General features: G+C 42.2%; 1 protein-coding gene across 4 annotated transcripts in view; it reads left to right on the forward strand.

The window, feature by feature from the left end:
* Window positions 1-18,743, forward strand: part of Astn2 (astrotactin 2) — a 917,671-nt gene that overhangs the window by 691,309 nt on the left and 207,619 nt on the right. The gene's annotated exons all lie outside the window — the stretch shown is intronic.

Genomic DNA, 18,743 nt, shown 5'->3' on the forward strand with positions numbered 1-18,743 from the left:
GTATCAATTTTGATGCAACTCTGAACCACACTATTCATTCTCCAACTGGGCCCTCTTCTCAGTGATGCAGGAGTTCTCACACAATTTTATCCCTGGCCAGATTTCCCAATTATACATTCTGAGTACAGTGTCATTATCTCAGATAATTCTAGAGCCCTGAGCCAATCCAGGCACTCAAGAACTCCCAAGGCCTGTCCAAAGAATATGTGACTCAAAGTTCTCTGAAGAAATTATATATGTGCTGGCAACCCTATGGACTGACCAAATACCTGGAACTTGAAGACTGTGTAAGGAAAGAACATAGTCAATTTATCTCGGGCTGGTTTTCGTTTCCTTAATGGCCATTTATTAACAACTTAACATTCTTGTGAGTATAAGGCAAAGCCATTGGAATGGATTGTTAAAGTTAGAAGAGCACTGGCTTCCACTAGTTCTAAAGCTAAGAATGTTATAACATCTGGAGAAGATAAAAGAAATTTCCCTATCTTGCTATAGCCCACCACCTACCTGATATCCCCCACAATGCATTTAAGTATATTGACTTAGGTGTTTTTTGTTTTGTAAATAAAAGTGTTCATTGGCCTCTTCCACAGTAGAGTGTGTTATTTGGGATAGGTGAGACTCTGTGTTTACAGGACACAGTTATTCATATTTGACTCTGAATTCCTTTGGGAGCAAAAAAAGGAGAGAAATACTGCATTAAAAACTAACTACGACTTTGTTCCTGTATTTTGTTTGTTTGGTTGGTTGGTTGTTTGGTTTTTTTTGTTTTGTTTTGTTTTGTTTTGTTTTTTTGAGACAGGGTTTAGGGTATAACCTAGGTTGTCCTGTACCCCTGTAGCTGTGCTGGTAAGGTTTTTGTTGTTGTTGTTGTTGTTGGTTTGTGTTTGTTTTTTTGTTGTTGTTGGTTTGTGTGTCAACTTTACACAAATCTAGACACATCTAGGAACCTCACCTGAGAAAACACCTTTATCAGCTTGGCCTGTACACAGGTCTGTGGGGCATTTTCTTGGCTGATAATTGATATGGGGGTGACATTCCTAGACAGATGATGCTGGGACTTATTAGAAAGGCAGCTGAGCAGAAGTCTGGTGAGCAAGTTAGGAAGCAGCATTCCTCCTTTATCTCTGCTTTAGCTCCTGCCTCGGGGTTTCTGCCTTCTTGTGTCTCTGTTTTGTCTTCCCTTAATGATGCACTGGCAACAGAACGTGGAAACCAAACAAACCTTGTCCTCCCCAGGTTGCTTTTAGCCATGGTCATTGTCATAGCAGTAGAGAGCAAATTAGGACAGTGGTCCCTTCTGCCTGTAAGCTGTCAGTTCTCCTTGCTAGTTCTCCTAAATGTGAGGATGACAAACCTGTGCCATTATGCCAATGAATTTAGAGTTTTTTAATTGTCTGACTAAGGTTAGTGTAACTGCAAAAGGACACAGTGAGATAAGTCAAGTTAGGGCTGGACATTTTCTTAGTACTTCATAGACGCTCACACTCCATTACTGGCCCTTTCAATGATACTGTAGATGGATAAAGAAACAAATAGCACGTTACAGTTACCTCCCGGAAGCACAGAGCTAGAGTCCAAACCACCCTCCACAAACAACCCACATTTTATGAGAGGAGCTATTTTTCTATTTGTTAAGAAAGATTATTCAGAATATTCAAAACAGATGAGAGGTTACAATGCCAAGTCGAGAAATATGTGACAGGCGTGGTTAATGATCTCTTGGTGATTGTTTTACTCTTCCTTGAGCAGTTCTGAGCAGCATCACCAGGGGAGAACACTGCACACAACTGCAGCCTCAACACCTTCAGCTTAGTTGTGGGATAGATGAAGAGATGACTTGATATTAGGCTTGCTAACTTGATGGAACTACGAATGCCTTGTGAGCTTAGCATCAACATCCAGTGATCACATTTTAGCCATGTGAATACTGAACACCCATTGTACTGGTTTTCTGTCACATCAAAGGCTTGTCGTAGCTTCTCCCTCTAGAAAGATAGGAAAGCCTTCAGGAAAGGGTCTTAGGGTCTTCTATTCACTGTGTTGTAGCTGTAGATGATGAGAGAGCTGCTGTCAAACAGTTTCTGACTTAAATTCACTTCTACTACCAGAGAGTAAGAATTAGAATTCTGTTTTCTAAACACTACAATTAACAGCAGACAATCTCACTTCAGCTCTGCTGGTGTGCGCGCATATATATATATGTATATGTATATGTATATGTATATGTATATGTATATGTATATGTATATGTATATGTATATGTATATGTATATGTGTGTATATGTGTGTATATGTATGTATATGTATGTATATGTATATATGTATATATACATATATGTATATATACACACACATATATATACACACATATACGTATGTATGTATGTAGTTAGTCATATACATATATCATGTATATTCCTATATATTATATGAATGCATATAACTAGATATTTCTTTCTAACAGAAAGCTCATGGCCTTCCTGAAACTCTGAAGATAAGACTCAGTCATGCCTTTGTAATTAATGTTCTTCTCTTTTCTCCTGAAAACAGTGTTTATCTGAATGTTCCTTTCTTTTTTAAAATAGTTAAATTATTCACCAGTTGACTTTATTGACACACTCCACACACAATCTAGGAGTAAACTAAACACTTTGGAAAACTAGCTTCATTTCTATCTTGCCACTTTGCACACACAGGCACAATGTTAGCCGTCTTTTGACACAGAAATGTTTTAAAACACGGGTTCTCAATCTGTGGTCGAGACCCCGTGGCAAACATCTATCTCCAAAAATATTTATATTATGATTCACAACATTAGCAACATTATGAAGTATGAACATTATGAAGTAGCAACAAAAATAATTTTATAGTTGGAGGTCACCACAACATGAAGACTGTATTAAAGCCAGATCTGGGGAATACCCAGGGGCGTCTCCACCTTCTCAGAGGAGAAAGCAAGGAGGGTGGGAGAGGTACTGTGTGAGGGCAGACATGGAGCTGGAGCAGGGGCAGTGATCAGAATGTAAAGTAAATAAATAAATAAAATAAAACAAAATGTCTCTCAACCTTCCTAATGCAGCAGCCCATCTGGGGTAACAAACTCCATGCATAGGCAACAGCTTTAGGGGCAAATAGCTCCTGCTCCACTTGTTGGAAGACCCATATGAAGATGTAGTTGCACATCTGCTACATATGTGTGGGGGGCCTAGGTCTAGCCCATATATGAGAGCTACTGTTTTAAATAAAAATACTCTCTGTGAAGTTCCTTAAATACTCTTTATTCAACATTTTAGTATAAGGGGTCATCATATAACTTATCAAACCCCTGTATCAATTTCTCAGGACTATAGACAAGCTACCAAAGACTAGACTTTGAAAAGCAGGAGAAATGTATTCTTTTCCAATTCTGGGAGAGCAAAGAGCATGAAGTCAAGGAGTTACCAGGCCATTCTTTCTCATAAGCTTTGACTAAGAGCCTTCTATTTATTCATAACTTTATGCAGTCCTTGATTTGACAACACTGGTCAGAATGGATTAAAGGGTCAGTGCCACCCTGGTTTGATATTATCTTCCCTGCTTATGCCTAAAAGAGCCTCACTGTCCAATCAGGTCATATTCTGATCTCTTGTAGATTAGGATTTCAGTATATTCAACTGGAGGACACAAGTATATGGAAGATACACTTGGAGCTGAATATTGCTTCCTCTTTTAAAAGGGAGATTTTTTTTTTTTTTTTTACTCTGCAATAGCCAACTCTCACCATATTGTTGGAAACAAAATGAGAAAGCATTTAGCATGTTGTCTAACCTACTATAATGTTCATTACCAAGACTTGTAATCATTAGCTTAGCAAGAATAGCATGTCTTTAAAAAGCAAGAGCTTTGAAATCTTACACAGCTGCAGCCTCACGGCCTTCAGGTTATTTGGGGGTTAGAAGAAGAGATGACTTGATATAAAGTTTGCTAACTTGTTGGAACTGAGAAAGCCTTGTGAGCTTAGCATGTATATCCGATATCCACATTTCAGAAATGGGAATATTCAGTGACTTAGTGGATCATTCTATGTTTGTTTGTTTTTGTTTTTTGAGACAGGGTTTCTCTGTGTAGCCTTGACTATCTTGGTACTTGCATTGTAGACCAGGCTGGCCTTGAACTCAAAGACCCACCTGTCTCTGCCTCCCAAGTGCTGAGACATCATCATCTCTGACTTAACATATCTTTCCACCATCTCTGACTTAACATATCTTTCTAAAGGATTTAATGAACTATCTGCAAAGTGCTCTGTGTGAATGTTTGCAATTATTATGCTTGCTAATCTCAACAAAAGGATCCCTTTTCATCCCCTCATTACCAAATGAATTATGATGGACAAAAAGAAGAGCCTTGCATTCAAAATATGATGAGAAAATTATAAGGAGCTAAAATTCTCATGTATCATGACAAAATTTATCTGAGAACACCTATTTATTATTGTAATTGCATTTTATAAAATAATATGAATTCATATGGATCAGTCTATCTGTGTTACCTGTCTACCACTGTGTAACAAGTGAGTCCCCTCTAACCCTTAAAGTCACCTGCATGTATTATCTCAGAGTTCCTGTGAATCAAGGAATTTACCTGCAGCTTTTCTGGCTCCCATGTTTCAAAATATCTTACAAGGTGGAGGTCAAATTCTTGGCTAGGATTGGAGTCTCAGCTGAAGGTTTGGCTTGAGGAAGTATTCATTTCCAAGGCCCTTGCAGTAGCTGTTGGCTAGATTGAATTCCACTGGACAGAGTCTCCAGTGTCCCAGTCTATCACCTTCCTCTCACATGTTTTTATGTCATAGCTTATTAAATATTTTGTTTTTTTGAAAGTAGGAACAGGTCTTGGCTATTTTAAAATTTAAAATGTAATGTATGAGAAATAATAAACTGAGCTTATTAAACTAAAGGGATGTGTCCTTACAAAAGACAGCATGTAGATAATAAGTAGGGAGGGGTGCCACAGACTGGGAGAAAATATTATGAAAGAGACATCTGATAGAGAATTTTTGGAAATATACAAAAAATATCTTAAAATGCAGCTATAAGTAAACAAACCAAAGAGTAGACATGGAGGGACTCATGGCTCTGGTCGCATATGTGGCAGAGGATGGCCTTGTTAGATGTCAGTGGGAGGAGCGGCCCTTGGGCCTGAGGGGGTTCCATGCCCCAGTGTAGGGGAATGCCAGGGCAGGAAGATGGAAGTGGGTGCGTGGGTGGGGGAGCACCCTCATAGAGGGAGGGGGGATGGCATAGGGGGTCTCCGAAGGGGAGACTTGGAAAGGGGAAAACAATTGAAATGCAAATAAAGAAAATAACCAATAAAAACAAAACAAAACAAAAAGAAAAGAGAAAATAAAAATAAAAAACAAATAAACAACAACAACAGCAGCAACAACAACAACAAAAAAACCTAAACAGGGCCTTGGAATATGGCTCATTGAGCAAAGTACTTGCAGGCTTAAAGAAAAAGGACTAGAATTTAGAGTCTTGCCCACGTAGAAAAGCTGAACATAGTCATCCACACCTGTAATGCTAGTACTGGAAGGTAGAGACAGGAGGAGCCTATGGACTGACTGGATAGACAGTCTAGCCAATTAATAAGCTTCAGATTTCATGACAAATCTTGTCTCCAAAAATAAGGTGCAGTGCTATAGACAGACACCCAATAACAACCTCTAGTCTCCACATGGACACACACAGATGTGCGCATCCCCTCTTCCTTATGTGCAGGCACACAGACACACAGACACAGGGAGAGAGAGAGAGAGAGATTGATTGATTGAATAAAAGATGTAGAAAAAGGCACACATCTTGATTTCTAACATGGGTCAAAACGTAATAGCTCACCAAAGAAGACATGCAGATGAAAAATAAGCGTTACACAAATATACTCCACATTATATATCACCAAAAAAACAATGACTAGAACAAGACATATCTGTACAACTATCACAACACCCAAACCTAGAACACTGACAACACCAAGGGCAGATGCTGACAGTATGTGCACTGTTAGGAAGCCTCATTTATTGCTGGTGGGAATGCAATTGGCAAAGTCATTTTAAAAGGCAGTTTGGAAGTTTAACATAAAGTAAAGCATACTCTCACCATGAGACTCAGCAGTCATGTCCTCTAGTATTTATCCAAAGGAAGTGAAAACATACGTCTTCACAAACGCTGCACATGGGCATCTATAGAAGCTTTATTTGTAATTGTCAAAACTTGGGAGCACTGAATGTCCTTTTTTATATAAATGGATAAACTGTGGCATACCTTCTAGTTCATGTTCCACAATGAATATAAAACATAGGTTGCAAGTCATTCATGAAATGTTAGTTAAATAATCAAATGTGAAAGAGATAATTCTATATGACTTCAACTATATGTCATTGTGGGCAAGTCAGAACTTTAGAGACCACAGGGAAATCAGTGGTTGCCATAGGTTAGAGGCAGGGGTAAGGAATAAATCTGTGAAACATGGGTGGTATTTTAAGGCAGTGAAAATGGTCTGTATGACACACAGAGTACAGGTCATTATATATTTGCCCAAACAGTACTAGGAACTGCCACTAGTATAACCTGTGGACAGTGGGAGATTATGGTGATTCTGTGAAGGCTCCTCAAGGGTATTACATCACACTGATGGGAGCTGTGGTGATGGAAGAAGGCTAAGCATAGATTAGGGAAGGAGCATAGGAACATTCTTGTACCTTCCTCTTAATAGTTCTATGGACCACAAATGCCCTGCAATTGTTTTTAAAACAGGAGAAGTGAATGAACTTTTTGCATAATGACATCCCAGTAACACATCTGCAGGTCCCTTAACTCTACCTTAACATTTACTTCTAGATGATTTTCTGGTTGGAATAACATCACTGAACATATAATAAAAATACTGTGTTTAAAGACACTAGACATTATTCTTCTCTCTAGCTATTTTCTTTCTTTTAAAAAAGGCTTATTTTTGTGTTATCTGTATTGGTGTTTTTGCCTAGATGTATGTCAGTGTGCCATGAGCATGCAGTACCCATGAAGGCCAGGAGAGGGTGTCACATCTTCTGGAACTGGAGTTCTAGGCATTCCTTACCTTACATGTCGGTGCAGGGAATCGAACTAGGATTCTCTACAAGAGCAGCAAGTATTCTTAACTACTAGGTTATGTCTCCAGCCCTTCTATTTAGTTTTTAAAGCCCTTTTACTGATTTTTTGTCAATTTCAAATCATGTACCCCAATCTCACTTATCCCCCCTCATCTGTCTATGTGCACCCTCTGCCCTTGCAACCTCCCCCACAAAAGGAAAACAAACAAACAAACACCAAATAAAAAAAACCACCATCAACAAAACCATCTTACAGTGAAAGCTGAGGTTTGTCACAGTGTGTCATACACTGTACCCTTTGCCCAAACAGCTTTACTTGCAAATGTTCATTGCAGTGAGTCACTGGTCTGGTTCAAGGCCTCTGGCTTCTGCTACACTATCAATACTGGATCTTCATTGGGACTCCTTTGTTATACCCTGTTGTTGTGTTGTGTCATGGAGATCCTGCAGCTTCCGTTCTGCACATTCGGAGTTCATAGATGGGGTAGATGCTGGTGTGCATTAATTCAAAGCTCTGGATCTGGGCCTGGGTAATAGCTGAGCTGGCCAGCTCTCCTGCATCATGCCACAAAGCCCTGTTTTCCCACTTTGCACAAAAGGTAGAACTCACTCTTCCATGCTCACACCTTTGGGGCCAGGACTCCCAATCCTGCCCAGGCAAGGGGCAGAGTCAGCTCTGCACAGCCCTCAGACATCAATATGGCTCCATGCAGCAGCCCACACCAGGAATGTCTGCATAGCCTTTGGGGATAACATGGGAAAGACATCAACACAGACCTCAGCTGCTGCAGGACTATGGACCAGGACATGGTCCTCAGCAGCAACACAGGCTGACCCATCACCATGGTCTCAGGTGGTAGTACAAGCTACTCATATTGGTCTGCTCCTCACCACCCTCAAGTCTCCAGGTCTGCCTCCCTTCATTGTGTACACAGCTTTCTGCTTATCTCCCTCACTCCCATCTCTCCACCACATGCTTGTTCCTTTTAGTGGCACTTGGGCTTCTGGGTGTCTTCTGCCCGATTTAATTCCTTTAAAACTTTGATATCCAGTAGATGTTTCTCTGTTTCTCTACAATTTGAAGATATATGTTTTTTCTTGTTCTTTAATGACATAAAAAAAACTGTAGCTTCTGTAAAGTTTAATCTTATGAAACAAGATAATATCTTTGTGTCCTTGTTTCTCTGCTATTCCTATAGGTAGCCATTTTATTAGTTGATTAGGCCTGTCAGTATTTTTTAAGGAAAAAAAAATATAGATACCATCTATAAGTACTAGACAGGTATCTTTTTACTTGTTCCTTCAATTCACACATAAGAACTGTCTTCTGCTGTGCACATTCCTTTTTCCATTTAATAAAATGTGTTTCTGATTACTTGATCTCACACATAATAAAAATTGCTCTAAGTGTGTGGTAGTAATCCTACCATTTTAGATGCACCATGATTTTCCCTCCAATTTCCTGTTGATTATCTATAGACTTCTTAGAAATATCTAACTTTTGTATTTCTGTGTGCTCATGTGTATCTGTGGATGAGTGTGCCCATGGAGATCAGAGGGAGGATATTGGATTCCTTGGATCTTCTGGACCTGGAATTCCAGGAAGTTATGAGCAACATGATGTGGGTGCTGGAAACTGAATTTAGGTCCTCTGTGAGAGCAGAAAACATCAGTGACCACTAAGCCATCTTGCCAGTTCCTGCACCCATTTTTTTTGAGATTGGGTTTTCCATACTCCAGGCTGCCTTGAGCTAACTATGTAGCAGAGGATGACCTTGAACTCCCAATCCTCCTCTCTACATTCTAAGTACGAGGATTGCCATTGTGTACTTTCCCATCTGATTTATTCCAGTTCGAGGAATAGAATTTCGGTCTTTGTGAATGTTAGGCAGGCCTTCCTTGGTGGTTTGAATATGTTTGGCCCAGGGAGTACCACTATTAGGAGGTGTAGCCTTGTGGGAAGTGTGTCACTGTGGTAGTGGGCAATGAAATCCTCCTCCTGGCTGCCTAAAAGTCAGTCTTTTGTTCGCTTTTGGAACAAGATGTAGAACTCTCAGCTCCTCCAGCACCATGCCTGCCTGGATTCTGTCATAATTTCTGCCATGATAATAATGGATTGAACCTCAGAACCAGTAAGCCAGCTACAATTATATGTTGTCATTTAAAAGAGTTGCCTTGGTTATGGTGTCTCTTTACAGCAATAGAAACCCTAGCTAAGACACTTTCTAATGACTGGACTGCATATTATTTTAAGAATTTTATTACTAATCATTATCTGGTCTGAAGCAATCCCTTTCCCCAAAGTCTGACATTTAGACCAAAGCCACCATCCCCTCAGGGACTTGATAAAAAAAATAGTCCATACCTGCTAAAAGGAAACATTCTTCTTATCTCTGGCTAAAGGGACCTCTGTGAGTCAGGCTAGGAACTCTGAAGAATTCTAATCCAGCTTCTCTATGACATAATTTTTAAAAATTAATTTCCTTATAGGAAGCAAATAACTATTTTGTCCCTGGATATGCTGCCAGCAGTCTGAGTCTCAGCATTAACCTGGTAGTTCCAGAGGGGGTCTGACCAGGCAACCGTTTATTCCCACAGAATAGGAATTGTCTATGCAATGGACTTCATCTGTGTGCATGTCAGAAGCTGACTGGACCCTCTCCTCTTCCTCAGGAATGAGAGTAGAGGAAAGAATGACATAGAGGTCATGGCAGGTGAGGTGTAAGGTATTTGAATTGTTTGGTGAAGCTAGAAGGGTCACTAGAGAAAGAACTAAGGTGTCTTTCTATCTGGTAGAGATATCAGCCATAGAAAAAGGAACACGGAGAAAACCACCAGGATCTGCCACTTCCCTTAGAGTGTAGAGCCCATCAAGTGGGTATGAGCTGCAGGAGTTAATGAGGAGAAAGCTATTGAGGATGAGACAGGATGGGGATGAGTTGGCTGAAGTGTACTGGAGAGTGACAGTGGGGCTAAGGAAGATGGTTAGGTTGAGAAGGCTGCTGGGCTGGAATCTTATTCTCTATATTGAAGTTGAAAAGTCTGGGTTTGGGTAAGTTTCAGAAGTGGGGGTGGCTTTTGCCAGGAGTACCTGGTGAACGTGGCATGAGATACAGAGAGAAGACTACGCAGAGAGCAAAGGGAGCCCACGGAAAGGTGGACTTAGACCACTTGGTCTGTGCCGTGGCAGTATTTGTTATGCTCACTGAAGATTTGGTTGTCAAATGTGCCATTCTTTGGACATTGAGACTAACTAGAATTTGTATTGTGGCCAGGCCATATAGTCATAAAAAAATTGAGGTGGCAAGGCTTAATGACACCACTAAATCCAAGGGTGGGTCAAAACTTGAGCAGAGTTGAGGGGCTAGTTTTTGAGTGGGAAGAGCCAATGGTCAAAGAGTAAGAGAGGCAGAGCAAAGAGGAATACAGAGTTCTTCAGTTCCCTTCCAAGGAGGGTTAGAGGCAAAAGGGAGTAGAGAAGGGTCAGTGCAGTGACAAGACACCCAGTCTACCAAATCCTCAACAGACCGAGAGACTTGTGGAAGAGAAACATTCTAAATCACAGAGAAAAGAAGTACTTTGTTCTTGTGATTAGAACCCGGGGTGAGAGTTGCTTCCTGGCACGTTGGTATGGCTTTTGGAGTAACCATAGACAAAACAAGGAGCTCAGGGGTGACGCTTACCCAATAGATGATGAGAGACAAGTGGTTAGAACAGAAATGGGAAGCTGGCAAGGTGGACTGGAAAAGGCTTTTGGGGAAAGGGGCTGGGTGTTGAATAGAGAAAAGGTAAGTGTCTAGTATGAGAGATGTCCAGACAGGTGTGGAAGGCTCCAAGAGCCAGAGCAACACTTAATGAATACTCAGGAGAGTCAGATTTTTAGAGCAGGTGTGGGGGAGAGCAGCTGAAGAGTTAGCCTCTAGAATTTGGAGCTAAAATGTGGTGGGTGGCAGAAGCCAGCGTGGGGAAGCAATCCACACCCAGGAGGGCAAAATTGGCAGTTTGGTTCAATTAGGAGGTGCTAAGCTCCTTAGAGGGAGGCTTATTTATACCTTACCTGAGTTTAAGTACCAGGTAAAAGAAAAAAGGAGACAGAAGTAAAAAAAAGAAAGGGATATAACTGCCTCTGAGTATGGTGGAAGAGAAAATTTGTTATAGATAAAAAGGAGAGCACAGGCAGAGGCAGCAACATCTGGAAGAGTCCATATCGAACATGATCAGACTGAGCTGAACCATGAGAGATGGGAGCGAGGGTATGAGACGAACTGCTGATCAACAGGGGCAGTCTGTGCCAAGATCGGTTAAAGTTAGACTGAAACGTCAGGTAACCAAAATGGCTGGATTATATAGGCAAGGGCAACTGGAGGAGGAACAGCCCAGACTCATTACCTCAACTCTGAGAAAGGGAATTCATGATGGATTTTGACCCTTTGGTTTAATCTTATTTTATATTGGATGATCTGACTGGTCATTTGATCCCAGATGATATGCAGTTACAGGGATGAGGACAGAGAATAGAGGAATTAATGCACTCTGAAAAACTTGATAAAATGTTCACAAGTATGTCTGAATATGACCTGACTATGAGCACAGGTAGAGTTAGTATTTTGAAGAACAGAAAATTGTGAAAGGCTATGGCTCTGCTCTAAAAGTGGCAAAGGCACGGCAGTTGGTTTCCCATTCTTCCACTACACAAAGCCTCCCACTGACTCCAGCAAAGGGGATGGATTGGTTTTAACCGAGGTGCCTCTTCTTGGGTTGAGGGTAGCTAGTGTGCCTGGTGACCTGCTGTCTACCTCCAAGCCTTGTTACAGCAGAATGATATATCCAATCCAGGGTGCTAGCATCTCCAAGATCCGTTGACCCTTAACACTGACTAAGATATCCCTCTGGTTTCCCAATCCTCTAAGTTACTGGAAGGAGAGAGAGGGTACTGGGGAAGGACTAGTCTTTGAGAGCTGAGGATTGCGTGTTGAGTAGGAGATGAAAGGGCAGTGCATGAGCTCGGCTCCAGGGAGGAGGATGCAATATTAAGTAAATACTAATATGTAAATGAGATAGCTACAATGTCATATGACTGGGAAAGGTTTCTCTTTTCCTCATCTTTCCTTTTCAAACATTTCATCCAGCTTCATCTTAAAAAGTTAGTAACTTTTTTGACGTATAGGCAGTATGGGGGTTAGAGAGCTGGCTCAGGTGTCAGGAGCACTTGCTTCTCTTGCAGAGGATCTAGATTCATTCCCCAGTACACTGGGGAACTTCAGACTCCCTTTGACACTAGTTTCAGGGACCTGACACCTTTTTCTCATCTCCACAAGGTGTAGAGTGCATACTTACACTCAGGCACACACACACACACACACACACACACACACACACACACTAAAAATAGCTAATTTATCTTAGATGGATACTAAGCACTTTGTGTGGAAATTCAATATATTAGACTTTAACAACTGTATTTTTGTTCATCTTACACTTATGCATAAAACAGATATGTTTCTGTTGGTTTGCCTTATTAATTGTCACACAGGCCTGTATCTAGCCTATAAGTCACTTTTTATTGATTCTTTGTGAGTTTCCCATTATGTGTCCTAGTCACACTCATCTTTATCTCCTTGTCCTGTCATATGTATCCTCCACCCATGCAACCTTTTCCCCACAAAAATGAAAAAAAAAAGTAACAAACAAACCATAGAAAACATCTCTTCATGTCAGCTGCAGTGTGTTACACTAGGTCCCCCCAATATATACCTCTATCCATACATCATCACTTGTGAATGTTCACTGCAACGAGTCACTGGTCTGCTTCGAGGTCTTTGGCTTCTGTGACATCAGTGTTGGATCATCATTGGGCCTCTTCTTGGTTATCCTATTGTTGCCCTGTGTCATGGAGATCCTGCAGCTTTGGATCAGCAGGGCCTGCCCCTTTTCAGACCTCAACAGTTCACAGACAGTGTAGATTTTGGGGTGGGCCAACCCAAAGCCCTGAATCTGAGCCTGGTTAGTAGCTGAGCTGCTCACCTTTGCAGCTTTCCCATATCTGCATACCACTGCAAGCTCTCCAGCACTGTTCCTGCTTAGGCCACCCAGTGCTGCTATTGGCAGGAGGCAGGGTCGGCCCCCCTGCTCTCATGCCCTCTGGGCTAGGTTACTCAAAACCACGCCTCCACAGCCAGCTCCACTGTGCTGCCCAGGCAAAGTGAAGGGCCTGCTCTCCCAAGTGCTGCAGCTACGAGATGAGAGACAGGGCCAGTTCTCCTGTTCCCATGAACTTGGGAGCCCATTCTTTCAACTATCGCAGGTGGAGTGGGGAGAAGGGACATGACCCCCACCCTACCCGCTTCACCTCACAGTGAATGAGTGATGAGGCCAGTGCTTCTGTGCCCATGCCCACAGGACTGTCTCACCTGTGCCCCCTCCACCAGGACCAGCTCTACTGTGCTCCTCAGGGGAGGTGCAGGACCCACTATCCTGAGTGCTGCTGCTGACAAGGGGGCACAAGCTCACCCACTGTCATGACCCTGGAGTCGGCTCTCCTGACTGCCTCAGATGGTGAGAGGCAAGGGGGTGGAGGGGCAGCGCCCCTGCACCCAGCCTACCTCAGGGCATATGAGTAGGGGGATCAGCTCTACCATACCTATGTCGTTGGAGCTGGCTCACCCTTGCCTTTGTCACTAAAGCCGGCTCCACTGTACTGCCCAGGAAAGGCACAGGGCCTATTCTCTCAAGTGCTGCCTCCAGTGAGAAGTGGGGCCACCTCTTCAGAGTGCCAGTGAGGGGCAGGCTCAATTCTTCATAGCCTCTGGACATCTACATGATCCCAGAGCAGGTACATCCCCGAACCATGTTTCTAGTGGTAATATGAAGCACTGACAGCACCACCAACCCCTGTGCTGCATAACTACAGAGCTCAGTGGCAACAGCAGCCAGTGGTGAGACTTCATCATGGTCTCAGGCAGCAGGGCTGGCTACTCACAACCAGCTGTTCCTCCTCTCTGTCACCTCTCCAGTTCCATCTCTCTTCATAATGCTTACATTGTTCTGCTTCTCTTTCTCTCCCATCTGTCAATATTGCACATTGTGAGTGGGCTTCAGCTGCAGGTAGCCACATGACTAGTGAACCTCTGGATTACCCACTCTGTTTGTGCTAATTGGTGTGCTGGCCTCTAGTTATCTACAGCCCACCCATGTGGCACGGTGACTGGTGGGACTATTGATGCCTTCCCTTTCACACAGCATATGGCATGGTGGCAGGTAAGGCTCTTTGTGTCTATGGCCTGCTAGTGCCATGTGATAGAGGGCAGGTCTCTGGGTGTCTTTCCTCATCCCTACTGTGTGGCATGGCAGCTGGAAGGTCTCTGGATGTCTCTTGACTTTACCTTTAACCTCCAATGCCATCAGCACTGTCCTGGGATACTGTGAGGATTTCCTTGTCACTGATGTAAGTCATTTTTTACACTGAGTCGGCAAAGATGCTCTTCTACTTGAATTCAATTCCATGGACAGTAGCCTGGGAGCAGAGAATGAAATCCGGATCACCTTCCTTAGCTCCGAGTAAGCTTTTCAGCACCTCTTCTGCCCTGCTATCCAAGAGTTTCTTTCCCTGTTATGTTTGATTTCTTCTGCATCCTGAATCTCTTCCCACCTCTGTATTTTCCTTCCCAGCATATATTCTCAGATACCTATCTTGGCGCGTATCTCCAAACGTTGTGCTATATGGATCTCCTAAGGAAATGCTGTTCTGAACTGTTATTTGTTACAGTAAATTTTACTCGAGCTTCCTTGACCCAAAGATGTCTCTATTTTTTGCTCTGCTCCTCTTTAGTACCCAGTAAGCTGTGCTGTGTAATCACCATCTCTTTCTGGGAAAAAAAAGAGGTCGCTCCCGGGAGCAAACATCTCAAGCAGACACTAGAGGGCAGCAGGAGATCACACATGCTGTAGCTCTCGGTGTTCTTTGACTAGTTGCAACCTACCTTGTCTCAAGAGGCAGAAATGAATATTAGGACCAGATGTTGACTGGTTCCTGCCTCTGGCCAAAACATTAGCCAGTGGTTAGCTGCTGGGCAGTGCCTACAGAGAGTTTGACCTTCCTTAGAAGAAAACTGCTTTCTCTCGAAGACAGATGTCCTGTTCTAAGTTACATTTGATTGCTCTAAGCCTATAAAAGGCAGCAACAGGTGCTCTTTCTGGATGATAGGATCATAGGAGGTCATAGGTATGAGCTTCTCTCATCTGGTTTTCAGAACGCTTGGATGGGGAATAGACTCTTCACTTTAGTAACATTGGGGAAGTGAAATGACTTGCCAGTGATTTGGAGTGAAGTAGTCAAACTCAATGGCTGGGGGATTGCGCTCAGTCCTTGTCTGATCTCCTCAATGGGCAGAAAGAAGGCTGTTTAAGAGAATTTCTTTATTGTTATAGCACCAAGCAGCTGTCAAGAAAAGACTTAGTGATTCACATTGGCTTTGGAAATGAAAAATGCTGGATGAAAGCCAAGAAGGGTCAGATGAAATGAATTTTGATGATGCCTTTGACACACTTGTCCTGGATATTCTTCTGTGAATTTTGTTTCCCATCAACCCCCCAGATAATAATAACAAAACATAAGAATTAGTATTACTGACACTTCAAAGCTGAGAAAACAGCACATTAGAGAGACAAATAACTGATCAGAGCAGCCAAATTAGAAAACAGGAGGTGAATTCAAATTCAGGCAAGCCATTCTGTTGTAGCTGCTCCACTGCCTGTGCCCACACTGAAAGGCTGCCGAGATAGCTTAGAGGAGAGCATCATTTGTGTGTCTGCTTTGTAAACCTACCTCCTTCTTTTCAGGGGCTCTACTATTCTGTCTCTATTTCTGTTTCCCAAATGAGTATACACATGGCACAAAACACAGATACACATTTTATGAGAACCCACTTCTTAGTGCCCTATAGTTTCCAACAGGGAGACTTTTACCCAGCTAGATAGTTCTCTAGTTTTAGCATATTAAGCAGGGGGCAGGTTTGACTTTTGCTAGGCATCCAAATAACATATATTCTGGGTTTATGTCTGATGCTTAGGTTGAGAATTGCCCCAGTCTGGATGGCTGCCCAAGTTTAACAAGGCTTACCCATGAAGAATCTGGAAGACTGAGGAAGTTTCACGTCATTAAAAGTGTTAGAGAGAGGACCGAAGAGTGATTTTATAATAAATAAAAAATTAGGTGAAATTTTTGACCAGGGGAATTGTAAAATTCCTTCTGCTCATGAAAACAAACTAGCTCATGAAAACTGGTGGGAAAGGTTGGGTGTATACCTGAGAGAGACAAGCATACATGTGTGTGAAACAGAGTGATCCCAGGCAGGACTTGTACAGGAATGGAAACTGTTACTGAGAATTTTTCTAAGAGAAAATTCATATAATGAAAAGAGAGTGGCATGGTCTAGAAATATTTTGACTCTACCAGTTATATGGCCTTGTGTGAATTACTTCACCTTGGTTAGTTGACATCAGTAATCACAATTGAGACTTGCTACCTTTGGCCTTGATCTAAGCTGAGATAGTAGGCTTAAAGTCTAACATAGTGTCATACAATAAGAAGCATTAAAGGAAAGGGAGTCATATGTATATGTTCATTCATTCAGATATTTACCTTCAGACTATTACAATGATAAAAACAATATGTTTTTGTGCTGAGGTCTTTGTTTTATGGAGCAAACTGTTTGGCATGGCAGATATTTAATTAGAATATTAGCTAAAGTTGCAATGTGATAAGTACTGTCACAATGAATGTTTTCATTGACAATAGAAACTGAAAGTCTGTAAATGTGTGTGTGTGAGCCTGTGTGTGTGTGTGTGTGTGTGTGTGTGTGTGTGCGCCTGTGTGTGTGTACTGGTTTCCACACTTCTTTTAATGTATTTAATGAGGGCAGTCACAAATCACTTAAGGTCACATCGACTTGGTTATCATTTTGCACTGTTATCATGCTTTCAAGTATGGTTATACAGTCTATCGACTATATTTAACCTGACAAGTCAAATCCCCCTGCCCCTCTCAGTGGTGGCATTGACAGTGAGCACTGCTGGCCTTCAATGGAATTCTAACCTCATGCTTCTTACTCTTCTGCCTCTATTATCAAAGTAGAAGAAGAGAATACTAAGGATGGGGACGGTCAGACTTTGTCTGCCCTAACCAGTTCCAACTGATTTTTACAGCTGCACCTTTCTCATGGGTAAATGTCTCTGCTCTGACACACAATGCTAAAGATTTCTCTTCTGACTAAGGACATTGTGATCTCTCAGTTGCTGGTTGGTGCAGATCCACTTTACTTACTGGTTTTCTGGGAGTTCATTTCATGGATACTCACTTTTAGGGACTCCTGGGGGAAGATGCAAAAAGCTTGCATGCTATCTTTTCCTTTTGTCCATGGAAAGCACAAGCAGTTCTTTCCCAGAATCTTCTGGATGTCTGTGCCAATCCCTTGCAGTCCTTTCTGCCCTTCTAACACAGGCCATTAGAATTTCTGTGAGTAAAGGTGAAGCCTGGCCTACTGTTCTTCCCACTTTCTAACAACAGGTACCAAGTTCTCTAAGTAGCACTTAAAGAGACCCTTCATAGAACATGGGGCTGGAGGTCATAGGATTTCTATGTCTGTCCTAGGATGCTAGAGACTCCAAACATGGTAATAGTTCTCTCAATGAAAATCTCCCTGAATATCTTTCCTTTATACTCTCTGGGCTCTTCTCTCTCTTTCTCTGTCTCTGTCTCTCTCTGTCTCTCTGTCTCTCTGTCTCTCTCTGTCTGTCTCTCTGTCTCTGTCTTTCTGTCTTTGTCTCTGTTTCTGTCTCTGTCTCTGTCTCTGTCTCTCTCTCTCTCTCTCTCTCTCTCTCTCTCTCTCTCTCTCTCTCTCTCTCTCTCTGTGTGTGTGTTCTGGCTGAGATTTTCAGAGCTATGAAACTAATTAGAATGCATTTCATTTTTACGTTCTGTGTCTATGGGCTTGATGTTAGGATCTCGGTTCTGTTATGTCTTGCTGTATCAATAGAAATTTCAATTTTAACATCCTGTTACAACAGCAACAATATAATTATAGCAGGTGCAGCAGCACCAAGCAACAGCAGCTCATATCCACTGAGGGAGTAGCCTGTGCCAGATACTTCACTTAATCCTCATATACTGTCACATATCAAGGACACGCCGAGGGTCATGGGCTGAGTTAGGCTGAAAAGTTCACACTGAACAACAAAGCAGACTAGACTTCAATGATGACATTTCAGATGAGTATTTTCCCTTTGTTTCAGATTTCTGTGTGGCTCGGACCTCGGATTAAACTGCTTCTCTCCAATAGGACACAATAACTCCTCCTAAGAAATGATTCCATTGCAGTAATTCCTGGGAGGCCACTGCTGTAAGAAAGGCCACTGCTGTAAGAAAGGCCACTCTTTATGATGTAAAAGTCTCACTCTTTTTCCTCCTCCTTTCATGTTTCTAATTTGAGCCCCTGTCATCCCCATGGAGTCTTTAAATGCTTCAAGTAGGAGCCCATTGCCAAAGCAAAGATTGTCTGACTAGGAAGTCCTGCACCATTGCCGAATACTCAACAAACACCCATGCAGCTCTGGC

Source organism: Arvicanthis niloticus, chromosome 5 (genome assembly GCF_011762505.2).
Source record: "Arvicanthis niloticus isolate mArvNil1 chromosome 5, mArvNil1.pat.X, whole genome shotgun sequence".
NCBI lineage: Eukaryota > Metazoa > Chordata > Mammalia > Rodentia > Muridae > Arvicanthis > Arvicanthis niloticus.